General features: G+C 37.1%; 1 long non-coding RNA gene across 1 annotated transcript in view; it reads left to right on the forward strand.

Moving 5' to 3' along the window:
• The first annotated feature begins 298 nt into the window (after positions 1 to 298).
• LOC111925923 (uncharacterized) overlaps positions 299 to 27429 on the forward strand; it is a 39033-nt gene continuing 11902 nt past the window's right edge. Inside the window, exons 1-4 of the long non-coding RNA XR_015282798.1 lie at positions 299 to 378; positions 4022 to 4129; positions 8299 to 8408; positions 14668 to 14844. This is a non-coding gene — a long non-coding RNA (uncharacterized LOC111925923). The remainder of the gene's footprint in view (positions 379 to 4021; positions 4130 to 8298; positions 8409 to 14667; positions 14845 to 27429) is intronic.

Consider the following 27429-nt stretch of genomic DNA (forward strand, 5'->3'; position numbering starts at 1 on the left):
CCAGGTAAGTTGTTCAACTGTGAATACACCGTGATTGTTGCTAGTGGACATGAAATAGGAGCGTGGATTTAAATATAGCAACTGAAGTTTCATCCAAAGAAAGCAGAAGGCTTTATTTTGGGGTTTTCAGCCCCTTCTATAAGGTGTTCCAATACAGGTTTGACATGATTGGTAAAGGGAACAACACCTCTTTGGTCCCATTGGTGGAACAAAAGAAAACACTCAAGACATTTGCACACATTGTTTTGAGAACCAAAAACTTATTTACAAAATCAGTCCTTGAGAGAAACATGCTCTCAAGAAACTATCTCCCACATACAGACCAGCCACTGACAGGCTGAAAACTCTCTCAGGCTCAGAAAATCATGTCCACACATGGTAAGATTTTTTTTATTCATTTCAGTGTAAGTTCAATTATGTCTCTTAAACCATGGACTAGAATTACCGCAGTTGCCACAGCAGAGCAGGGAGCTCAGATATGGGAGATTCTTCTATTGTTGAGAGCTTAATAATATATTTCCACTCAAAATAATGACACGGGTTAATTAATCCATCATTGAAAATGCTTGATCTAAATTGTCTGACTGTGCTCTGTGGGACCATAAGATAACTTAAGGACTCAAATACACCCGAAAAATGCTTTTAAAAGCTGTACACTGTCTCTCTACTGCTAATTTTTGGTTCTCAGTACTTAAATTCTTGTCCTGGTAATGTCTTCCCAAGAGGTGGCATACCAAAATGTACTATTTATGTATCCAAGATTATTTGCCTGTGAAAGTCAATTGTAAGAATACAAAAGCTTGACAGCAAGCAAAGTGGGGCTCAAACCCAAACACCCACTCTGCATATGCAGAGCAGCATGCCCTCATTTAGGTTTGCATACCAAGTATGACTTTGGGTGCTGCATCTTGGGTCAGGTAGAGACTTGAAATGGAGAGTTCATCTTACATGAGAGCACATGAGAACTGGAAGGGCAGAAACATCTCATGTGGGAAAGAGAATTTCTTCACAGATGTTCACAGAGTGGGATCCTGACAGAAAACTTCAGCTTCCACAGTAGTTAAAATAACCTATCAGTAGTAGAAGTTAACCTGTACTGCCATCTGAACACACTAACATCTCTTGAGTCGCTGCTTTATTCCACTGAAATGCTACTCTCTTTTTTCATCACCAAATTTTATTTTTTAAAAAAGGCTAAATACTTCTCTGGCAAATGTCTTTAAACATAAATTCATTTTCTGTTCAAATTCCTTCAGATACTACAAGGCCCATTCTTTAATGAGTATACAGACCTTTTCAGGGTATATGACTTGGGAATTCTTAAAACATCATAACAAAATTGAGTTACATAGCCAATAAGGTTTCTTTAAAAACAAAACGCATTATACTCCTGGTCTGGATTGAATGTGACACTAATTGCAGACACTATTGCTTATGGCCTATTGCCTCAGGGTGCCATTGTTTTAAAAGTGATCTCAAAAGACAGTAGTGTCTTCAGATTAGGGAAACTGGGATTTGAATTCCTGGTAGAAGACTGACTATCCTTTGGAATTCTTATTATAAGGAGGAATAGAAGATGTCTCTAAGTAATCCTAAAAGGAGACTACAGTTAATAGTGTCTCAGCAATCTCAAAAAAAGCTTAAAAAAATAGTTTGAAAAATGTCAGAAATTCTCAAGAGTTATCACAAAAATCTATCACAATGATAGATTTGTTATAGAAACCTGAAACAAGATTTTAGCAAACCGACAGTTTTATGTTAAAAATAACCCTCTGTCATCTTTTCCAACTTTTTAATAATCCTTTTCACTTATACTGAGATTTTCAGTCAAGGTTTGCGACTTTACAGATATTACTCATTGTTTGTATTACTGTGTTATATGGCTGTGTACATCTGTATATTTATGTACATGCACATATAGATATAAATAGATATATAGATATGGATATATAGATATAGATGTAGATATAGATATAGATATAGATATATAGATATAGATATAGATATAGATATAGATATAGATATAGATTAGATATAGATATAGATATAGATGATATAGATATATATAGATACATGTACAGTCATATGCATTTATGTAAAAACTCACACACAAAAGATTTCCAAACCCTCTGGGCCTATAAGCCACAGTTAACCCTCAGATTTATCAGCCACCTGTATTTTATATTTTTAACCAAAACAATAATGAATATTACTGCTTGATAAGAAATCATGGACACTTTGTAGACTGCTAATCCCTGCCCTTAAAAACAAGAAAGTACTATGGTCTGGGTTTAAAGGCATTGCAATACAACTGAGAGAGAATTAGGAATTTACTTACACTTATGAGATAATTCAGAAAGTTGGTGTCATTTAGCAACTTGACTAAATTTAGGACATATGTATACTATTCTGGGCATAATTTTGGCCAAATAACTTCCTTATCTTTTAGCTGATAACAATTTTGATCCCTTTCACACAGTGATTTGAAATCTACTAAACACTGAATAAGCATTATTTAGAGATACTTTTGGACCCAGATTTTTTGAAAGAGAGACTATATTGTATAACAGACATAATAACCATGCCTCCTTTTTCCTCCTTCAAGTCTTCCTGTTTAAATATGTCTGTGGTTTCCCCTCAAAAGCTGAGAAGATTTGAAATTTGCCAGATGAAGTTTCATGAACTGCACACATTTAAAATTAAGTAAATTAAGTACGTTCTAAAAAGTGTTTTTAGCACCAGCATTAAAGAAGAATTGTTAAACTTTCCTCTGTAATGTTGACTCAATAAAGGTTCTTGAGAACTAGCAATGCATAAATAACTTTGCAGAATAAGCCTCATATAATTATGAAAAAAGTCCCATATTTTTAATCAAAATTTGGTGCAATAAAATATCATGAATATTTAAAAAAATTCTTTGAAAAGCATTTGTAAAATTGTTGCATTTATCAATAGCATGTCTTCCTCCTTCTACCAGGCCAGAAGTAGTCCAAAGATGGTGATATTCAGTTTTCAAAAGTTTATCCAAGCACATTTGGACAACAATTTATTTCAATACTTTTCAACTAAACACAATGGGCATAAATATTTCAAGCACCTCAGTATAAATATGTAAGATTTGGACAGTAATTGTTGGCTATTGTGAAAATTGTTATTTTCACTTTTCCAAGAAATTACACATACTCACCTTCAAAAATGAAAAGTCCAATATGTGGACAGTAATTCCAATGCCAAACTGAATGGTCATTTTACTATAAGACAAAAAAAAGTAGTTCTGATTTTGTTATTTGTGACATAATATTTCCTCTCAAAATATCCAGAAACAAATCTAAAATTTCAAATAATAAGCGGTGATTTGGATTTCATAAGCAGGAACCATGACAAATCAATCTAATAACAACTGTTCATCAATAAAAACTAACAGGAAAAAATTCAAAAATGCAAAAGGCAATATGGCCAGCAGTCACTGAGATCTGAGATCTGCATTTTCATCCTCCTCTTGACAAATTCTGCCCTAAACAAAAGTACACAAAAGGCAGGGTAAAAGCAGAAAGAGAAAGGATAGTTAATATAAAATAGCTGCAGTGAGTGAGAGCAAAGGTTCATCTGTTTGGTTTTTGACAGTAAAGGAGGCTTAGGGATCCATTGTAAGAGAGCAAATATAGTTCTACTAGCATTCTTCTAGCATTTCCCCAGTTTCTGAGAACAACTCACTTAGGGATGCTAAGACTGTATACACAGTTCTTCATTTAACAGCCTTCTATGCAGCCTTCATCCAAATGGGTCTGATTTCCCTTTGATATTTTTGGCATGCAACAGAAAATAAGCTATAAAAATAAGTTCCAGAACATAGATACGCTCTCAGTGAAAGGTATTATCTTCTGTTTACTCAACAGGCTTTGGCTGGTGTTTTTATTGTCTATTCCTGGTCCTTGTTATGAGAACTAGACAATGATTATTTCATGAGCTGTATGGAGCAGGTGAACAAGAACTTAAAGACCTTCACCATATCTCTCCTTAGGAATCTCTTTTTGAAGACATTGGAGTCCAAGGCTGTTTAACTGAGCTTAGGCTGCTTTCTTGAGGAGTGTGAAATGCACGGGATCAACACCAGCTTGTTCTGGGAAAGGTAGTGTGGATTCCCCAGTGTGGATTCCCCAGTTACTTGTCTTTTCCAGCTTGGGATCCTGAAGCAATACTCAATGAATAAGTACACCATCTTCCACTCTTGTTTAAGAAGGCCTTTGAGAGTCATTTTCATACATAAGAAATAGCAGTTTTGTGCCTCTTGTCTATTGTGACCTCATTTTCTCTGTACCTTTGTCAATATAGGAAAATTGCAATAATAATAAATACACTCTCCTCAGTCTTCCAAAAGGCTGCTTTTTCAGCCTGATCTCAGTATTCAACTACTTCAAGTTGATGCCTCAATGGTCTTTTTTCCAAAGAGATAATGTTTCTGTGTTGCTTTTCCTTTTCACATTGCCAGGTCTTCAATACCTGGAATGTAAAATTCCATGGACATGGTAAGATCAGTGCTTTCTGTAAATTGCTTGTGATATGAGAAAAATCAGCATCAGTGTGTTCTTATTTTATTTTCTAAAATATTTCATTAGTGTTGTAGTCCATCCACGTGAGTTTTTCTAAACAAATTCATTAACTTTTACAAGTTAATTCTATCCCAAAGCCTTTAAAATGAAAGTAAAAGAAAACATGTAAGTTGGAGTTTGAGTGATTCATGTCTGGAATTCTCATCTGCTGGTGTAGTCATAAGTGATCCTGCATTTTCCACTGACAAACAGACAGGATAGGAGAAAATTATTTTCCTTCTCCTCGTCCTCGTCCTCCTCTTCCTCCTCTTCCTCCTTCTCCTCCTCTTCCTCCTTCTCCTTCTCCTTCTCCTTCTCCTTCTCCTTCTCCTTCTCCTTCTCCTTCTCCTTCTCCTTCTCCTTCTCCTTCTCCTTCTCCTTCTCCTTCTCCTTCTCCTTCTCCTTCTCCTTCTCCTTCTCCTTCTCCTTCTCCTTCTCCTTCTCCTTCTCCTTCTCCTTCTCCTTCTCCTTCTCCTTCTCCTTCCCCTTCCCCTTCCCCTTCCCCTTCCCCTTCCCCTTCCCCTTCCCCTTCCCCTTCCCCTTCCCCTTCCCCTTCTCCCTCTCCCTCTCCCTCTCCCTCTCCCTCTCCTCTCACATTATTAAAAGTTTACATGAAGACACATTAACATTGATTTTCATTCAGTTTTGCTGAGACATACACCAGTAATTAACATCTGTTCATCAACTCTGGCACCTATCACATCACAATGACAGTGCAAAAGCAAAATTTAAAAAAATATAATTTTTGTATTTTAAAGTCAGCAGGAAAGGTATATTCTTGGTCTTTCTTTTTACTGTAAAACTATAGGATTTACATTTCTTTTTAATAAATTTTCAAGCATCTAAAAGACAGTTAAGGCCTTAAAAATATTACAAGACCTCACAGATTCTACATAATTAACATTCCATCATACCTGTGGAAAAAAAAAAGCTTTAAAATAGTGTTTATAATACTGGAGAAAAGCATGTAGATATAAATGCATACAATATGCAAGAATGGGATCTTGCATATTTTAGCATTATGTTTGCCATCTTTTAGGTAATGGCCCTGTGGCATTTCAGTCTGACCTTCTTCTAACTTTCCAAGAATTGTAGTCCTACAGATGTCATCAGAGACTTCATAAGTGTGTCTTCCATCTTCCCCGGGGAAGTGGAAAGAAGCTATGGGATAATTTGCTAAAATGCCCAGTGAATGAGGGACACAGATATAAACTGAAGAGAGAAAACACCTTTTCTCAGGTTTTATTTTCCCTATTGTGGTAGTATTTAAATACATAGGGAAAATAAAATTTGATTTTTTTCCTGTTCATGTGTTAATTATTATATAATTATATATTACAAATTATTACATAATTACAAATACAAATTAAATGCAAACATAATAAATATATGGAGTTTAATTGCATTCAATGATCTTAGAGGTCTTTTCCAACCTTAAGAAGTCTATGATTTTAGGGGGCAGAGCTACTTTAAGTTGTATGTGGAAAATACTCTCTCATTCTTCCCTAACTTTGGTCTTTAACTGAAGGGAAGAGACAAAAAATGTATATCTAGTTGTCACAAATATTATAGATAAGAGTCTAATAAATGGAAAAAAGCTCAGGGTAGCTGAAGCATTTTCTATCCATTTCAATCTTCAAACTTTAGACTCTTAAATAGTGAGTGATAGATTATCTTCCAGACATGATATGTCACTTTAAAATAGAAAATGCATTTTTCTAAAGCATAAGAAAATTAAATATTTAAACAAATGTTCATAAAAAAAACCCCAAAAAACAAAAACATTAAAAAATTGTAAAAGAAAACAAAGAAAAAATAAAGCTTATCTGATATAGTAAGAAAATCTAAGAACAGTGTTGCAGATAGAATGAAACTGGAGTTTTCTATTTACAGGGTTCAGGGATCCTTAGGTGAAGTGTCTTCTTTGGGTGCTGTTTTTTAAGTAAGGGATCATGAAAAAACTAGAAAGACCTAAACAAGTTGCTCAGCTGGAGAGAGGCATGCAGGAACCACAATCAAGAGAAAATACCTAGAATATAGGTACAGTTATTTAGTTTTATATATATATATATATAGCTATACGGTTATATATATAGATATAGATAAAGCTCATATATCTGTAATGTGCATGTGAAACATAAATGATGGCTGTTGGATGACCATGCAACTCTGAACTGTGGGTTCCTATGGATAGAGGTTTTAGGGGACTCACAGTCCTGGGGACACAATAAATATGTTTTGATTTGAAAATAACTACCTAAAATATTAGAAATCAGTTTCTTCCTGATGAGAATGAATGTATGCATTTTGATTGCCTTTAAAATTTGACTTGCTGCCACAGCTTTGGTGTAGGCTCTTGGTCAGCTTTACCAAGTGAGTTTTCATCTGTCTGTCTTTATAAATATATATAAATATATATATGTACATACATATATAAATGTTAATCCCCTATTATTTATTAAATATGCTGTGAGAACACAAACTGACTAAACACTGGCTGCAAAAAACTAATGCACAAAAAAGCAGCATAATAACATGTGAAACCATTGATTTTTAATGATTATCAAATTGATGCTAGCTAACCTGGAGAGCATACAAGAAATTGCAAACAAGGATAGACGTGAGAGAGAAACATTACTCAGAGGAAAAATGGAAGGCCAAAGCTCAGCTGAAGTTAAAATTGCATAGTTACATGAGGAGTAACAAGAAGAAATTCTGTCAGTTTGCTCACAGAAAAAGGTTCAGAGCAAAAGGTTCAGAGGAAATGTGGCACTGTTGTCAAAAGGGAGGAGACAGACCAGTGATGGATGACATAGATAGAGCTAAAGTACTTGATATCTTCCCCACCTCCCTACTTCAATCCCTGTAGGAAAAGCCTGAGACCAGATCACTGCATCAAGCCAGTCAAGCCTGGGAAGAAGAGCAGTCAAGAGTAGAATCATTTCAGGCTAGGGGCTACTTGAAGGATCCTGATGTACTAAAATCCCTGGACCTGGATGAGATTCATCTGAAACTGCTGAAGCACCCAGCTGAGGTGACTGTAGAGCTGCAACTTACCTGTGGCCAAAAAAATTGAGGCAATCTGGAAAAGTTCCTGACAAATGAAAAAAAAATGAAAATATTATGCCAAGCATTATATATGGTAAGAAGAACCATCTGGGAGTTACAGGCTATTCAGATTCATCTCAGTCCCTAGAAACAGATTCTTAGAGGATTTTTCTAAACAGTTGTGCTGGCTGTGGCTCAGAGCTTGTTTGGGTTTTTTTCAGAGTAGTTGATCTGGGGCTGTGTTTCAGATTTGTGACCAAAACAGTGTTGATAACACAGGGGTGTTTTTGTTATGGCTGAGCAGCATTTGCACAGCATCAAGGTATTTTCTTTGGCTCTCCCCACCCCACCAGTAAGGAAGCTGGGGGTACACAACAAGCTGAGAGGAGACATGGCCAGGACAGCTGATTACAACTGACCAAATGGACATCCCACACCATATGGTGTCATGTTCAGCAAATAAAGATGGGGGAGAGGTTAATGAGGGGCCCCCTGCTCAGAGACTGACTAGGCATTGGTCAGTTGGTGGTGAGCAACAATTTTCACTTGCATGACTTGTCTTTCTTGCGTTTTATTTTCTCTCTTTGTAATTTTTTCCTTTTCCTTGCTATTACCAGTGTTGTTTTTATTGTTATTAAACTGTCTTCATCTCAACCCACAGGTTTTCTCATTTTTACTCTTCTTATTCTCTTCTCCATCCTGCACTGGGCAGAGTGAGTGAACAACTGCATGGTGCTTAGTTGCTGTCTGGGGTTAAACATTGAATGGCAAGTAAGTAACAAACGTTTACTAAGGTCTAATCATGCTTATTATCTCAATTGTCTTCAGCAATAAAATGACTAGCCATGTGAGTGAAGGCATAATAGTGGATGTAACACACCTTAATTTTGCTGAAGCTTTGGAAATCTCTCAGAGCACTCTCAGCTGTAAGTTAAAGAATGGGTTGTTCGAATGCACTTTTAGGTAGGCTTAATATTGGCTGGACTTCTGTGTCCAGAGGGTAGGAATCAGACATGTGAAGACCAGTGAACCTGGTAATGAGAACAAGACCTAGTGGGGTGACAATGGCTCCACAACTGTTTGGTATCCTTGTCAACAACCTCAATGATGAGACAAGAATTCTCAGTAAATCTATAGAAGATATTAAATTTGGTTCAGACAATAACTATTAAAGCTTCAATTGATCTTAAGATGCTGGACAACTGGGCCAAAAGGATGCCCATGCAGCTCATACATGAGAAGTTCAAAGTTGTTTCCAGAGCAGAATAATTCAATACTATGAAAAGCTATGAGATAACCAAGTGGCTGTGGAAGTGTAGTAAATCCATGGCTGAATCTAAGGCCCCAGTGCGTTCTCACATAGGAGGCAAACTACATACTGAGTTAAGTTAGGAGAATCCTAGAAAGGATCAAAGGAACTTATTATTCACTTCTACTGCATGCTCCCACATCTCAGCTATTGCATCCAGCTTTTGGTCCTCCTATTCAGGGCTGATGTGGAGGAGATGGAAAGGGTCTGACAGAAAGGACATCTCTCTTATGAAGCCAGGCTGAGAGAGCTGCAGTTGTTCTTCAATGTGTAGAAGAGAAGAGAACTTTGGGGAGATCTTACTGTGGCCCCCCAGTACCTTAAGAGGGCTTATAAGAAAGAAGGGAGAGGGAGGACTTTTCATATGGGCAGATAGTGACAGGCCAAGGGGTAATGGATTTAAACTAAGAGAGGCCAGGTTTAAATTAGATGTTAGGAAGAAATTCTTTCCCCAGAAGGTGGTGAGGCACTGGAACAAGTTGCACAGAGAACTTGTAGATGCCCCATTCCTGGCAGTGCTTGAGGCCAGGTCAGATGGGTCCCTGAGCAACCTGGTCTAGAGGATGGCATCCCTGACCACAGCAGGGGGGTTGGAATTAGTTGACCATTAAGATCTTTTGCAACCCAAACCATTCTATGATTCATTCTATACCTGGACTTGCTGACTGGTAAAAAACTATGGGTTGGGAGGTTCAAGCAAGGTATTATGGATACATTTTTCAGCACTGGAACGCTGGAAAATGGTAGTTTAGCACAGCACTGAGATTACACGGAGGAGTTGTGGATTCTCTTCTCATGAAGGATTTTAGGATATGATACTCCTGCTTTTAGTATAATTTAAAGATCCTTCCAATGATTCCCTTGTTCTGATTCTAATTTCCTGCTTCTTAATGCACTAGTGTTTTATACTGTTTCCATGTTCTTCAGCATGAAGAAAATGTACTTTGATTTATATCTATGCAGGCAGTGTTGTAGTCTGGGATGTTGGAGGTCTACATTTATTTTGAAGAAAGAGGAAAAAGTGATGAAGAACTTAAAGCTGATTTGCTATTTATCTCAGTAAAGTGGTGTATATTACCGATAGAAAGACTCTGACATGAATTTGGCTAAGAAAATAGCTTTTTGTGTCTTTGCTTCCTTCAATTCAGGAATGTGGATCACTTTGGCACAACTATCTAGTAACCAAAAGAGCTATGGATGTTCTCATCAGTTAGATCTCAGTAAGTAGAAACTGTCAAACAGTAGACTGCAGAGAAGTGTTCTATATTATTACAAGAACACTTTGAGTTATAAATATCCATAAGCTTTAATGGAGAAGAGAACTGTGCCTGTCAGTAGAAAAAAAAATACTATCAACCTGCAATGCCCTACACAAATAATGTCAAACTTGGGGCACGATGCAGATTAAGGTGCACTTTAAGCCATCTGCTAAATGGAGTATTAGCTGGAAACTGGATTTCACCATCAATGAAACATAATTTAATATATCTGAAGGCCAGAACTGGTTCACCTATCTCAGCTGCAATTGCAGTGAAGAAAAAAGTCCTTCTGACTGTAAGAAAGTACTCTCTTTTCTATTACTGATCTCAACAGTGAGTTTTGATCCTGATTGTGTTCCATGGCAGCATCTTGAAAGGAAAATATTTTTAGCCTTGAACACAAGAATACTCCCTGCTTCTCTGAGTATAATACCACTGTATCTCAATGAGAAATGCTTTTGTAACTTGCTACCTTAGAGTAGAAAAGGATGTATTTAATTTGACATGAACATCTGATAGAAAATTTTAATCTGGGATTATCTACCCAGGTACCTAATCCAGTTTTATGATATTACAATCTAATCTAATCTAATCTAATCTAATCTAATCTAATCTAACCTAACCTAATCTAATCTAATCTAATCTAATCTAATCTAATCTAATCTAATCTAATTTCTACTATTATTTTGCCATTTGGCCTTTAGCAAGATACTGGCCTTATTTACCTATGTTAGGTTTACCCTACCTTAGTTCTGTATATAGGATAACAAGGACTCTTCACTTTTTATAACACCTTGAGATCTATAGAAACCAAAACCACAAAGCATTTTAACAGGGCAGAAAAGATAAAAGGGAATGTGAAGGCCAGTGATGAAGCACACAACTGAAGCAACTGAAGATCAAGTTTAGACCATATTTTGCATTGATACCAAAGAAAATAAACTAATTTTAAAATAGAGAAATTAAGGAAATAAAATGAATTAGATAATTTTAAAAAGAAAATTATGTGGGGAGAGAAAAAGGAGAATATCTGTCTTGTATAACCTTACAAAAAATCAAAGAAAAAAAATTGAGATTCCAAGAGAGCTTGGAAGAATGCTCAAATCAAGAGTACAGCTCAAGAAGACAGATAGATTGTCTATTGCCACTAGGCTTTTATTTTCTAGCCAATTAATGCACTGCCTTTTGGTTGCATCCTGAAGAAATTCCACACTTACGCAATTAAAACTGGTTCAATATTTGGAGAATACTGAACCAAATGCTTCAGATGGCATTCCAGATCTATGTCTACAGATTAACTTCCCAGTTGTCTCACCAAACTCTGATTATATTTTACATAACAAATAGAACAATACAAAATACATTTAGTAAGCATTCTATATTTAATGCATTTATTATACAAGTTAATAATATATAATATATGAAATCACATAGAAACAAATATATATATACATATACATGGAGTATGTAGTTCTTCATACATAGAGTATGTACATGGAGTTAAATTAAATGAATGGCGTTATGTTAGTCCTAAATTAATATTACATAGATGAAGAAAAAGTATGTTGGAAAGTTTTTTACAGCATATCAGGATTAAAATGTATCAAAAGCAGCCTTTGAGATCTTTGTGTAACAGGCAAGGTGTGGCAGTTGAGATGGTGTCAGTTATGTAGGCTGTATGATAACATGGTTTTAATAGATAATGGTTATGGATATTAAAAGATCCTGGAGTATCTGGCTTTATGTGGCAAGGTTTTGGTAGCAGGGTGGCTACAGGGGTGACTTGTGGGAGAAACTGCCAGAAGCTTTTGCCATGTACAAAGAGCCAGTGCCAACTGTCTCCAAGAAGGACGCAGCACACTGGCCAAGGCTGAGCCCGTCAGCAGCAGTGGCAGCACCTCTGGGATAACACAAATAAGAACTGGGGGAAAACTGCTTCAGAACAGCAACCAGAGAGGGGATTGAGAACATATAAGAGAAATAATCCTGCAGACACCAAGGTCAGCGAAGAGATTCCCCAGCAGCCTGTGGTGCAGACCATGGTGAGGCAGCTGTGCCCCTGCAGCCCATGGAGATCCCTGGTGGAGCAGAGATCCACCTGCAGTCTGTGGAGGACCCCATGCGAAACCCACACTGGAGTAGGCTTCTGACAGGACCTGTGGCCCATGGAGAGAAAAAGCCCCTCTGAAGCAGGCTTGCCATCAGGATTTGTGACCCCATGGGGCACCTGTGCTGATGCAGTTTATTCCTGAAATACTGCACCCTGTGGAAGGGACACACACTGGAACAGTCTGTGAAGAACTACAACTCATGGGAAGGACTTACTCTGGAAGACTTTCTTGTAGCAGGGACCCCACACTGCAGGAGGGGAGAGTGCAAGGAGGAAGAAGCAGCACAGACTACCTGTAATGAACTAACCACAGCCCCCATTCACCATTCGTCTGCACTGCTTGGGGAAAGGAAGCACAGAAATCTGAGTGAAGTTGAGCCCAGAAAGGAGATGGATGGGAGGGGAAAGTGCATTTAGATTTGGTCTTATTCCTCCTTATCCTACTTCACTGTTAATTGTTGATAAACTAAATTAATTTGTCCAAGTCTGTTTTGTCCATTACAGTGATCTCCCAGCCTTACTTCATCCCATAAGTCTTTTATATTCTACTCCCCAGTCCACAGTCCAGTTGAGAAACTTGGTGAGCCTTTGGTAGCTAGACAAGGTCACCACACCATAGATAACAAGGAGTTTTCTTATCTATTGTGAGTGAAAATAGGATGTGATTTTTGGGTTTGTTGTAAGTTATCCCATGAACTGTTTTTCTCCTTTGCATTCTGACCAATTCAGCTATAGACTTCCAATGCTCTTTCTTTACTCCAACACATCTTTCATCTTTCTAGGAATAAACATAGTATGCACAAGGGTAGATAACAGCAGAGACCATTATTAACACTTTCTCAGAGTTTTACATAAGAACACAGGAATCTTCTTGCTAAAACAGGTTGTCTAGGTCCATCATTCAGACTTTTAGAGCTAGCAAAAAGTTTCTCACAGGAAGATGTGTGATACAAACCATGGGAAAAATGCTTCATTAAATGGCTCATACCTATTCCCTAAGTCTGTGATTTCCTTAAGTCCTGAAATGTGAATTTTGATCTCTCTTTCAAAAATTCTGTTATTGTTAGTAAATATTCTGAGACTAGATTTTTCTTTACCTGCTAGGCATATAAATATCTACCTACCATCTAAAACTTGCTCAGCTTTAACCTTCAACAACATTCTGTGACATTGGTGAAAAATTAAAGGCTTGTTATAGAGTGAATGTTTTTAGGAGTATGAAATTTGCCCCCTTTTGAATTCATTGAATATTTCTGTTCTTGTGCTAGAAAACAAAAAAATACGGTCACAAAGGGCTTCATGGATATTGGGAGGTATTCCTGCATTTGGAGCTGACTTAGAGAAGAATGGTAGCTAAAAAAAAAAACAAAATAGTGTTACAGGCTTTTCTACAGTTATCTATTTTACCATTTAACTTCCAGTAACAAAGAGAAAAGGAGTACAAATTATACTGTACCACAACAGAATGATCAGTGACAACTGTCTGTCAGTAAGATTACCATTGCAGATAGAATATGTAAACATACGTTTTGAAACCAATTTTTCCTTATGCATTCTGTCTCATCATGAAGATGCCAACTGGATAGAGTTACTTTGCACATAAGATAGCATATTTAATAAAATGAGACTGAAGGAATGATAACATTTTATTATCTTGTTTTAGAATACTTTCTTCGGTCCATTTTTCTGTGGAAATAGATTAAGCACTGTTAATCAAGGTCTGTCACTGGGTTCCAGTGGTGACTTTGTACACTGCAAAACAAAAGGACAAATGTAGCACAAAATGAAGGCACATATGGAGTTGCTCTTACAGACTTCAAATATAGAGTAGATTTTTACAGATTTTTAATACAGAGAAACTCAATACCACACTATTTTGTCTCCAGTTATTTCTGAAAGCAAATAAAAATATAACTGTACACATGATGTTGCAAGTCCTTCAGCAAGAAAGGGCTCCCTACCACAAGAATCAGTACCATGGTATCATCCAGACGAGATTATATTCTCCTGTTTTCTAATATCTTTAATTCTTTGTACTTCTGTAGAACTAACTTAGGTTCATAATTTCCATCATATCTGATCATCATAGCATGCCTCTTAGTTTGCATATTGCCATTGCAAAGCTGTACCAGCAAATTAAATAAACCCCACTGCAATAAGACAGTCATAAACTTGAGTCCAGAAGACTGCTAGTCTTTTACTTCAGAGGTTTAGCTTAATTACTATTTATTAACTAATTGCAAAACAATTACAATGCTGTAGATGTGGAACCTCACAAAGCTGTATCTATGAAAAGACTTTTAGAGAAAGCTGTCCTTTAGTAGTATATAGGTAACTTTGTTAATTTTCTAGATTTCCTCAGTGGACCAGGGAAAGAACTAAGATGGGACAAATCATTCTTTAGTGCCTAAGAAAGGAATTTAAGAAGAGGAATGTACTTCCCTCTGAAAGCATTGTTTTGTGTCTGCTAAGACAGGAGGTACTCTATACTAGAGAAGTGGCCAAACTTCTTTAAAAGTTAAAAAAAAGGTAAGTTTTGGGGTTTTTTTAATCTTAATCAAACCCTAGTTGAATAACTGTACAGACTTATTTTGAAGAATGTTAAACAGAATTCAGAAGTCCTTATGCACTGAATTATTCTCCAAATTGTTATTTTCTCCACGGTATTTTGATAATATATTTTTCCTACAATAAATAGTATGGCTGAAAAATATGGGACTTTCTGGTATGTCTCATCTAATCTATTTCTTTCAATATTTTCTTTGAATCTGATATTCCACTTTGTCTTAAACTACTTTTCTTATTTGAGTTAATAAAATGCTCTGAATCTTGACATCTCTGAATAGTTTAACTGAAGTTGGAACACTCCCATTTCTTCTGCAAAGTTCAGTTAGATGTGTATGGGCTGGCATCTTTAACACCACTCATTGTGTAACTAATTATGCTGGCCTTTATTGTGAATTTCCTGATTTTCTTCTGGTATGAATTCACTCATAATAATGCACAGAACTGCAAGTTCACTGCTGCTAATGGATGTCTGTGCTGTTCACAAAAACAGAATCAATAATACTTAAGTTCTGAATATTCTATAGTATGACGTGTTATAGTAAACATGTGATTTCAATTTGACAGGATTTATCACTTTTAAACCTAGGTGATTATTTTTCCTGATTAGCAAGTTGAAAATTCTTTTGTATTTAGACTTTTAAGAGTTGTCTTATTACTCTTTTTTTGGCGACAGTCTGTTTCACTGAAATGTATTAAAAGTTAAAATTAAATAAATCTGCATTAGCTAAAAAGGAGGTTATCTATGGACTAGCAAAGCTAGACAGAGAAAACCTTCTTTATGTTCTAGTACAAGGTGAAGAACCGCCTGTGCTTAACTGACCTGGAAAGAGCTTATGCAATTTTCTATGGACAGTTCTTTTTTTTTCTTTTTTTTTTTTCCTTAGAAAAGTCCCTATTTTTAAGAGGGCAAACGATTCCTATTGATTACAGTATTATCTAATGGTGAAGAAGCTTTCCCCCCTGTTGCTGACTTCAGCTTACAAGTCACTCGTGACTGCTACAGCTGAAACTGGAGGAAATGCATTTTACTGTCTGGAAAGTGGAAACTGGAGGAAATGGATTATGTCTGACTTGGGACCAGTAAACAAGTAGCAGTAAATCTTCATTTATGAAATGTCCTGTTTCCTAATACATCATTACTTGGCACAATCTATTCAGATTCCAGCTTTCAGATGCAATATGGTGGGTATCAGTACATGCTCTGTTCAGAGATGGGGCCAGGGGTTACAGAAAAGTGTGCTACCATAAACAAGCAACACATCTTAGCTGTACACAGACTTGCTGTGTGATTTACTGTCTTTAAGCTTGTCACTTACTGGTCTCTAAACACCAGTCAATAAGCTTAATGACTGGTTAAAAATGAGATGAAGCTGCTTAAAAAAAGGCAGGTCAAGCATGAACACAGCTGGATGAGTTTGAGTCATTGCCACCTATCCAAGTATTTGTTATCAGGTTACAGCTTCCTTGAGCACTATGGCAGGAATAAGCCAAAAGGAAATACATGAGGTCAAAGAGCTACTCGAGAGATGAATTTAGGGCACTCACTTCACCTTCCAGGTTTTAATGAAACTTACGTTTCATTTGAATATTTTACAACTATCTGAATGAAATGTAATTCCATTTGACACACATTTAGTACTATTAGTCTTTGAAGCAGACTTTAAATAATAGAATCACAGACACGAGAAAGACCTCAAGAGGACATCTCTTCTAAATCCCAGCTCTAAGGCAAACTGAACTATGCTTATATCCATCTGTCTGATGTTTGTTCTAAAAACCTCCAGAGATGGAGTCTTTACAATCTCCCATGCCATTATCTTCCTGGTTCTCTCTATCCTTAGCACTGGAATTTGCTTCCTAACACCTAACTTTGCTGTAAATTAAGTCCATTATTTTTCAGCCTCATCCACTGATGATACAGACAACAAATTGCTCCTTTCCTTTGTGTGTCAGCTTTTTATGTATTTGGAGTCAATTGTCACATCTTGCCTTTAATTATGTACTGAGAACCTTTAGGCTTCAAGAGAAACATAATTGACCAGCTTGTAAATGCAGTGAGTTTATTTAACAGAAACAAATGTGTGATCAAGAAAACGAGAATCTTACTTAAGTGGTTACCCTAACTGATTAGCTGCTTCACTGATTATCCTACCAGTCTGTCTTTAGAAGGTCCAGGATCATGAACACTGCTTTGTATTTCTCTTCTTTCTCCAATATTAATAAATTTGAATTCTTTATCCAATTTTTCTTTATTTATAAGGCCTACTGTTTGAGAAAGAGGCTGTGTTACCTGTGAAATATTCCTCTGTTTGGCAATATTTGTCACCATAGCTAAATATACAGCTATATATAAACCAGACTAATCTACCCACAGAATCTAAACAAAAACAAAAAAAAGAGTACTTACTCATTTCTCCCCTTACATCCTACCTTAAACTGACAGTCTCTACATTACTTTATCAATTAATTTTATTGCAAATCTGTTAAATAGCTGAGTCTCTTCTGCCTAAGTCAGGAGCTTATGATAGTTAGTCTAAGGTTTAAGCCTGTAATCCCCCTTCTTACTGGCTGCATGACCTTCTTTCAAGTTGGCACATTTCAGTATCTCATGTATTCATTTTCATAATAAAGTAGAAAGAGTTTCTCCTTGCTCTTTTCAGAAGTATTTTGAAGTCACTACAGCACATATTTGCTGTATTTAAGAGAATGCTTTTGTGGTTTTGTCCTTCTTTATCACTGCTTCACAAAAAATGAGGTGGGCAAAATATTTAGGACACTATTTTTACCTTGGATATCAAACTTTCTACCAACCCTGCCACACTCACAGTCTTCTCCCAAGGTAACAGTACTGACTAACCTGCCTTTGAACAGTCTTGAAAGGATCTTGTTGCTTGGACTTGCAAGACCAAGAGGACTTAGTGGTCTGGGCACCTTGTGTAGTGCCTGTTCTTCATCCTCCAATAATTTCTTACAAAATATTTAAATAGCATGCCAGGTGTCATATAAATACTTCAAACAAATGGATAATAGTACTATATTACCATAAGTTTAATAGTTTTGTGGTTATATACATAATTCTAAGAAAATTTTACTAGCAAATATACCTTAAAAAGTTGTTTTGAATTTTTAAAAACACTTTATTTTTAATGAAACATTCACAGGAAATTTTTCAGCCCATCAAGCTAAACTAGCAAGACTGGAAGCCCAACAAGGATTTAGTTTATTCCATTCAGCAAACATACTGCTAGCAATGACTGGTGTAGGTATGGTACTAAAAAATATGTTAAAGCTGCATGAGAGCCTTGCATCAGAAAGGCCAGTGAGGGTGACATTGAGAAGAAAGTGTGCTACTGATCACCTGATCCTTGTGGTGAAGTTTCAAGTCTACTTGAAACATTCAAGGAAGTATTTGGATCCTATGATGCTGGTTCTTATAGGAACTGTAACATCTGTTGGAGGGACATTGTGGTGAGAAGAAAGCTATCCAGGAAGCTTCTGGATTGTATTTGAGGTAAATTAATGATGAAGACATAGGAAAGGCCAACAAGAATGGCATTCACTAGTTAGCAACAGTTCTTTGGGAATATGATAATCAATAGAAACTACGGCTGTAATGAGCACAAGATAGTGGAGTTCAAAATCCTGAGGAGGCAGAGGAAGGCAAGCACTGCAGTAGAGCCTGCACTTTAGGAGAGCAGACCAGCTTATCTGCAGAGTTGAAAGGTAGGTTTCATGGGAGGCAGCTCTGACAAGCAAATGAGTTCGGGGAATCTAGCAAGTCAGTAAGGACATCACCTTTCAAGCCTATGAATGTTCATGCTGATAGTCAGGAAATCAAGTACATTTATCAATAGACCAAATCAAAACAGAGATACACCAGAAAAGGCAGCATAAAGGAGGTGGAAGCAAGTAAAGGCTTCAGAAGAGGAATTTCTGAAACATTGCATTAGTATGTAGTGATGGTGTCAGGGAAACCAAACCTCAAATGGAATCAAGACTTGCCAGGGACATCAAGGCAGCAGGAAGAGCTTGTACATACTAATAAAAACTTGGAAAAGGAAAATGTATGTACTGATTGCTGAATGAAAAGGGTGATTCAGCAACAATGGCCACTGGTAAGGCTGAAGAGCTCAGGGTCTTGTTCTTTGAGGCCTGTGTACTTAATGAGAGAGAAGAGAGGGAATAGCAGCAGTGCATAAGGATCCAGTCAGAGACTACTTATGAGAACTCAACTCAACTCATGGGTCTCACAAGCTGTATCAAAACTTTATAAAGATTCCAAAAGGACAACCCAGAGAACCAAAGACTGCTCAGCCTTTAATCCCTGGCAAATACCCAGAGCAAGTACTCAAGGAATATATATATAATATAGACAATATTTTCAAGTTTTCAGATGAAACGCATATGGAGGCTACAGTTGAAAGACTTGAGGGGCAGGCTGCCATTTGGGGGAACCTATGGGATGAATGCACAACAGGTTCAGGGAACAAAAGCCCTTCAAGGAGAGATAGATGGAAACAGAATTTTCCAGTCTGAAGAAGAGACAGTTTTGAGGGGACCAGCAGCCTTCTAATACCTAGGAGGAGGTTATGAAAAGGATGTTGCAGGTTTTCCAGTGATGCATGTCAGGAGAACTAGGAACAATAGAGATGAATGAGAAAATGAACATTTCCAGCTGGGTATAACACATGAGGACACCCAAGAAGTGAAGTAGGTTATTATTTAGAGAGGGTACACTGACTCTACTTTGAGGTTTTCAAGACCAGGTTGTGTAAATCTCTATGAAACTCTGTTTACAGCAGGATTTTATCCTAAGTCTTTCCTGAGGTTTCTTCCAACCAGAAGTATCTTATGTCTCTATTAAAAAAAACCCAAAAAACCCAAGCTTTTACTACTGGAACAAGTGGAAATTCGTTTTGTGTACACCTTTTCATGTGAAAGAGTGCTTCACTGGTGCTGCTTTCCAATAGTGCATAATGCCCTGATGCTTCCAACCATTTTAACACGTTGGAACCACCCAGATTGTAAGAATGGAAATTTAAACTTCCCAGACTTGATGATGGAGTATTTGACTATTATCTGTGGCTGTTTCTAAAAGGAACAGTTTTCAACTTCTGCAGTTGTGACTTACAGATTTCATGGAACTACAATACAAATATTGTATGTGTCTTAACTACATGAAGAACATGAAGAACATGATGCTACTTTTAGCAGTTTCATGACTGGTTGAAGCTTTATTTATGAGCATTCTTGATTGTATTCTGAATTGATATGTTACTGTAGTGTTTTCTACAGTGTTTATTATTATTTGTTCTCAAGAATGTATTAGTTCATATGACATATTTTGTCTTCTGGCCATTACCTAACACAATTTTTAATACTGTGTCTATATCAGTCATTACCAACAGTATGCCTGGTGAATGGAATCAGCTAAATCCATGCTGGGTTTACAGTCTGGATAGTTTAGCTTGATGGGCCAATAGCTTTCTATTACACAGCTTCATTTCTTTTACAAAGCCTATTTGCAAACACCATAGTGTTGCTAGCATTTCTTGTTATGTGTTGTGAGTCAGAGGGGATTTTATTCTTATGTGGAGTTTCTAGAATTATATGCATTCCCAATGTTTCCATTGTTTCATCTCACATCCTCTGTTTGAGACTAAGACTGGCTAAATAGTTCCATATCTTACTTAAAGCACATTGTTGGCATCATTGATGTTCATAGAGCTGTATATATTTAATTGGTATACTTTAATCCCAGCTTCCTGTAGGAAGAGGTTTAAGGTTGTGAGGTGGTTGCTTGTTTTCCCTTTCTGAACACCATATTTATCTCTGACATGGAAAAAAGGAACTTGGATCATTTCATTCAACAACATAAACTGCATGGGAAGGTCTTTGTTCTGGCTCTGTGACTTTACTTCTGTACATGAACGTGAAGATTCTCCTAGTCAACTGAGCATTAGCTGCCTGACTGTGATTTCTCTGGAGATTAAGCATTTTTCTGTGGTGTGACAAGTCTGTAGAAAAACTCCGTTTATCCCACTGAGATGTTTTGGTGCTCTGAGGCACAGAGGGAAGCAAACATTTGTCTCTCATATGGTCTCTACCTTTCTTTTAACCTTGCTGACAAGTAAGTGAGACATAGGCCATTTGTCTTAGTTTTCTTTTTCTCCTGGCTCAACACTGCACTCATTCAGCGTTCCCTAACTTTTAACTCAGAAGGTCTTGTTGGCTATATATATCAATAAATAAAATAGGACTAAGGGCTGTTTTCTGTCTGTGAGGCTCAATGGCACACAATGGCAGCAGGCATACTACAAAACTCTTGGCCTTGAGTGTCACCTCAAGGGGACAAAGTATCTGAAACAATGTGAGGGTCGTATTGCAGCTTTTAACACAGGAGGTTTTCTACTATGAAACAGAGGGAATTTGCTACATGCTGTGTGTGTGGCAGGAGGTGTGTGTCAAGGTGCCAAACCTTGACACGTAGAGAAACCATCAAGGGTTATGTTGCGTATTGAGAATGATTCCTGGCAAATACTATTCCCATGCCTGTGCATCGTCTCACAGGGTGCTAGTCAGCACCAGGAAAACCGAGGAGAATGAAGCCTGTTAGCAGTCAAGCAGTGTGATAGCCAGTGGTCCAGTGCTGGAATTCAAGCTCTGTTAATGCAAATGCATGTTCAGACATTGTGTCTCTGTATTTGTACAGGTACATGCACACTGAAGCTTTTTGTGTAACCTCTGCCCTTCTTTGTTTTTTGCTGTGTTTGGTACTTCTCAAGGAAGCACTGTCACTTTTTCTGAACAGACTTCAATAAAATGCTGTCCAAATCTTGTTCCAATAAGTTCTTAAAAGTTGTGACACATTTAGGCAGTGTAAACCTCAGTGAACCAGAGAGGGAAATGTATGGATACTGTTTCCCAGAGCAAAAATGACATCTAACTACGATGATGTACATGTAAATTTAAAAAAAGTTGAGGTTTATGTGTAAACAGTATGCATAGATTTATCTGTTGGATTAGAATACTTTGTAGAAAGAACTTACTGTAAATAGTTCAGATACTAGAGATTTAATTAGCAGTGGAGAAAGTGATGACCAACACTAAAAGTAAACCACATAGCTCTGAACAATTTCTGGAGGCTGTTAGGTTTTAAGCTTATTCTGTGGAAGCCTTTCTGTTATCAGCTTTAAGCTTCTTTAAACAACAACAACAACCAATTGTATAGTAGTGAGGGAACAGACAATTCTCTGATGCCATAGCACTTTCGCTAATGTTACTCCAAGCTGGGTAAATATAGTATTCCTGGCACACTAGAATAGATATAGTTAGTGTTACAGATTAAACAGCCATAAGCATATGAACTTAAAATGCCACTGGGACAGGAATCCTTTATGTCAGCCCATTTGCAGGCTCCATCAACCAAAACTACCAGTGGATTAGCTGTAGAAGTTGATAGGAAAAGGCCCTGGTTATTAGGAGGAACAAAAGTAAGCATTGTACTGATAATACTGGGTAATAGTAGATCTCAAAAACAATGCAACAAAAGTGGTTCTGTGTGGACATACTAACATTTGAGGAAAATCAGAGGAAATACTTCAGGCATGAGTGAATAGTGGAATTAAATCATGGTTATGTTTCTCCAAATAGAAGAGTAAGCACGTCTTGGACCTCCTGCTCCTGAAAATCAACAGCAAATGAATACAGTGAACTCTCTTCTGGAGCTCACTGATTCTGGGAAGTCCTTAGGCAAATCCCAAGCAACATGAGTAGATTTGCTGTTTATGGGATGAGGTAAAACAGGGTAAAAGATGGAAACTAGTGCATGTATTTGAGTTGGAACTAGATACAGACTCTTCCCTGCCATGCCCTGCTATGTGGTGTTTTACTTCTTACAGTGCAACTGCCTCTATTCCTGATTTTTTTATCCACGGTTTATATTTCCAGATTGTATGTTCCTCTGAAGAAGGAATCTGTTACTAATATTGAACCTAGACACTAACAAGGGCTAGCCCTATTACAGATTTCTTGCAATCAAATAATTCAACTTTGTGCATTCATTTTTGGGAAACAGGGAGGCTAAGAGGGGAAATGCCAAAAGGAAATCTATTTTAATATTGTATTCCTGCTACTAAGAGATACCCCAAGAAACTATCCCTTATCAAATTTTATAGATATTTTCTCCAAGCCTAAGCTTTTGGGCTTCTCTGATTCTGATGCTTCACTCATCATTAATTATAATACATGCCCCTAGTAAAGGAGGTAAGAAACAGGCAACTGAGAGCTTAAAACAAAGGGAAACAGTGCTTTTACGTTCATTTTTCCCCACCTATAATTTTTCCTTTGATTTCATTTAATTTGGTAAACCTGGCAAGTTGCTGCCAGGTGGGTCTCCTACACAAGTCTGTCTCGAGATTTCATTATCCTTTTTATTTCTAGCATCATTATTCAGACATTTCTGTTTTCTGTAGCTAATTAGCCCACTGTTTAAGAGGTGCACATTTCTTAACATATGGTACACAGTTGCACTGCATGTGTGCTGTATTTTCATTTTCTGGTTTGAATCTTATATTTCTGATACAGTATGTCAGAAATATCAGATGCCCATCTTACAGAACAGCACTTACAGCTTCACAGTGAAATGTACCCTAATTATACTTTCGAAATCCTTACATCCCCATGTTTTCAATTAAGACATCACAGCCATTACAGTACTGTGACAACAGATTGTGATTTAAAGATGGTAGTATTTTGAGGTCAGAATTTAGCAGGAAATAAAAGCCACAGGAATTAAGTGTTTAAAATAATTAAGATTAAAAAAATGTACCTTTCCAATTCAGTGGAGAAAACTTAAACCCCATACAAAAATCCTCCACATAGCGTGATACTGTCTCTTTGAGACACTGGCATTGCATGCAGCTGTTATAAATCTTCTTCCTGTGTAAGACTGCAGAGGGAGGACCTGACTGGCAACACAAAGGAAGGAGCAGGTCTGTTCGCCTGTCTGGGAGAGACAGGGAGAGGAGCGGGTGGAGGGGGAGCGAGGCGTGCACACACACGAGCAGCTGAATACAGAAAGATTCACTCCTTCTGTACAGCCCACAGACCATCTATGCCTAAGTGATTCTGGTCCACCATTTGCATGATATATTAGCCTTTCAAGCTGTCTTGTGGTATTATCTGAGAGACCGTAGCTTTTGCTTTTAGCTAAGCTCATCTGCAATTGGTCTTATCTCCAGCAGGTCTCCATTTCTAACTAATTGCAACTAACCTTATTGCAAGGAAAACAGTATATTTAGAGCTGTGCACATGCTGAAAATACACCATGACACTCTAAGGTCTGAATTAAACAGCTACATTTACATAAAATGAAATTTCGGTGTCATTTACTGTACTGGCAAAAAGACATTTTTTTGCTTTATTTAAAAAAAAACCAACAGCAAAACAACTAAATCCAACATCTCAGCTATATACAATATCTCTGTGAAATTATTAAAAAAAAAAGAAAAAAAAAGAAGTATTAATTCTGGAATAAGCGTGTTCATATGGGTTATTACACTCATATAATCATATCAGCTTTACTGTGCTGGTGTAACTGATAATATGTGCTGTACTTACTAGCTCTTAGGTCCCTTGAGCTGCAGAGATGCAGATGTAACCTTAAATTCTTTCTAAAGCAAATCCTGCAGATACTTTCTACCTCCCTCACCCTCTCTTAAAAAAGCCTTCAACTGCCTCTATAGGATTAGCTTTCTCCTGTACCTACCCCCTCCATACCACGTCGAGCCTGAATCGCTGTCAGTCATCTGGTTACTTCCCAGCTCCTCCAGACATCCCCTCCAGCCAACGCACATATCCCTGCAAGCTCCTGCCTGAATCATGAACTGACAGCTGTGAGACAGGTAGCATGAGGTTCACATCCAAGAGAAGAAAGAATATTTTCAGCAGAAGCAGAGCACCTATTCACTAATACACCATTTCCTTAACAAAATGGAAAATAACATAATGGGCTTTTTTTTTCTTGTATAACTAGCTTTTTTATCATGCACTGAATACAACAGAATTAGAAGATTTTGAGTAGTTTTATGACACCAATGTAACCACAAAATATATAAATATTCGTGAGATGTACAGTTATTTCTAACATCTGGGTCAGACATGAATGCTTCTGTGTTCTTATACCAAAGCTACAGCATGATAGCAGAATTTTATTTAACATAAGGACTACATTGCATAGTGAGGGTAAGAATTATACCAAAATGGCTGCAAACATTTTCCAGCCTGTGGGTAGAGAACAGGGCACCTAAAGAGTTGGACTACATTTTAGTAGTAGTCAGAGGCTGCAACTGCTATTGATTTAGTGCTCAGCTCATTTAAAATGCAAGCCTTATTTAGATGCTTAATATAGATTTAAGCGTCTGACTGTAAACACTTGATTAAAAATATTGGCCTAGCTTTACAAATAAAGGTCAAAGGAAACATATTACTGAGCACTGGAAAGCAAGAATAAGACAAGGAATAAAGACAAAAGGAGTTCCAAGGATTTGCGGAGGACAACAGAAGGAAGGCACTTTGATGTTCTTTATTATTTTTACTATTAGTTAATTTCAATTTAATTTATTGAAATTATATAACTCTTATACAGCCATTGCTACTCTCCCTCTTGTTTTTATTATCCCTTACTGTTCTTTGCACCTATTCAGCCTGAATGAGAGCAGAAAATTCTGTGTAGAAATCCTGAGAGACAGCCTATTCACATGAAACTTTCATCCAAATTTTAGTAGATACCAAAGGGTGAACCTTTAATTGGGCAAGGAAGAAACTTATGGATACCTAGGCTAAACCTGTACAGTTTCAGATGTTCGCCTATCATAATGATGTCCTGCTGCCACACTTTCTACTTTTTAGCCGTCTAGCATGAAAATAATAAAACAGAGCCACGAGCAACCACCAAAAGAACAAATGCTTTTATTTATTATTCACCTGGAAGTAGGATTTCAGTCAGACTTCTAAAGCATGTATGTGTAAATGCTGTCTGTGTGGCGGTTATTCAAGCTTCCTTTGAATTCTGTCCATCCATTTAGTCATCCCTGCTAAGTCAGTCTCTATTACCCGTACCTACTAAGATGTGTTTTAATGGTGAAAGCAACAGGTTGACTTAATAAAAATGCTGGCAGTAACACCAAGGAATGCTGGGACTTTACTAATCTGAAAAATAAGGACCTGAGGGGAGCTTTGTTCCTCTTTCTCATGGGTCCCTGCTAGAAACAGCCAAATAATTATAAAAAGGAGCCAACTCAATAAACACAGTGGGAAGTACTGTGGATGTTATTATATAAATGCATTACAGATATTTTTCAGCTTTGATTTTTTGGATATGAATTTACTAAACTTTTCATGCTGTTTGAATTTTTTTATTTTATTTTTAATTTTTATCACTATTTCAATTTGTATTATCAAAGATTTTTAAAAAAACTGAGGCAAACACTAAAGCAACCCCCACCTGAATTGAACAGGCCAAATACTGTATGAGTCATATTTATGAAGCACTTTTAGTTGCACCAAAAAAAACCCCCTCAGATACACTTCTGTATTTGATTCCATACATATGGACATTTTCAGGGTAGATTTATCTCCCTTACACTAGGGACAATCTATTTTAAGCAAAGGCCAGATTCAGATTTATGTGGCTTCTAGGGACAGTGAAGGCCACAGTTCCTATGATGTGCTCATGGGAATTAGGGAAAACGTGGATGCCAGACTGAAAGAGCAATTGGGTCAGGTGTAATACTGTGTAAGCACATGGCATTTGTATAATATTCCAGTAGTATTTATTCATAAACCTGATTTCAAATAGAAGTGATTCGTGAAATGTTCCCCAAACTGATACGTCTTCTTGACTTTGACTGAAATCTGTTTTCCTAACAGCACATGTCCACAGCACCATTTGTCTTGCTCTCAAAAGAGCACTGTGCCTATGGTGCAAAAAATATTGCCATAAAAAAAACATGTTATCTGTTCAGTGAAATGGCATATGTGCCAGATATACAGAGGACAGAGGGATGGACATGAAGGATTTTGCCCCCTTAAGCCCATCATAGTGAAGAAAAAAGAAGAGAGGTGCTCTTCCATCCTGACTAATCCTTTGGTTGACAGTTTCTCTTCTGTCTCACGGCAGCATATCTGTCACAGATATAAGTAGCCTCAGCTAAGTCAGTCAAAACAGAAAGCTTCTTGCCATCTAAATAAAACAGACCTGTAATAAAGCACTGATAAAAGAAAAAAAAAAAAAAGTAATACATGTACATAAAAAATGTAGTTCTCTCAGGATCTGGCTTTTTTACATAAAGGTGAATTTTAATCCAGTGGCCAATTCCCTTAGAACTCTTTGTCACAGCCTCTAGCATCTCTTTGGAAAAGTTTTTGCTAGAAAAGTAGGTTAAAGAGAAAAAAAAAGAGCCATGTTAATTATCAGATTGAAAATCAGTGTCAACAGGAACAATTTGAATTTACTACCAAGATGAGAGTTGATTGTGATTAACC

This window comes from Cyanistes caeruleus, chromosome 2, assembly GCF_971803275.1.
Source record: "Cyanistes caeruleus chromosome 2, bCyaCae1.hap1.1, whole genome shotgun sequence".
Taxonomy (NCBI): domain Eukaryota; kingdom Metazoa; phylum Chordata; class Aves; order Passeriformes; family Paridae; genus Cyanistes; species Cyanistes caeruleus.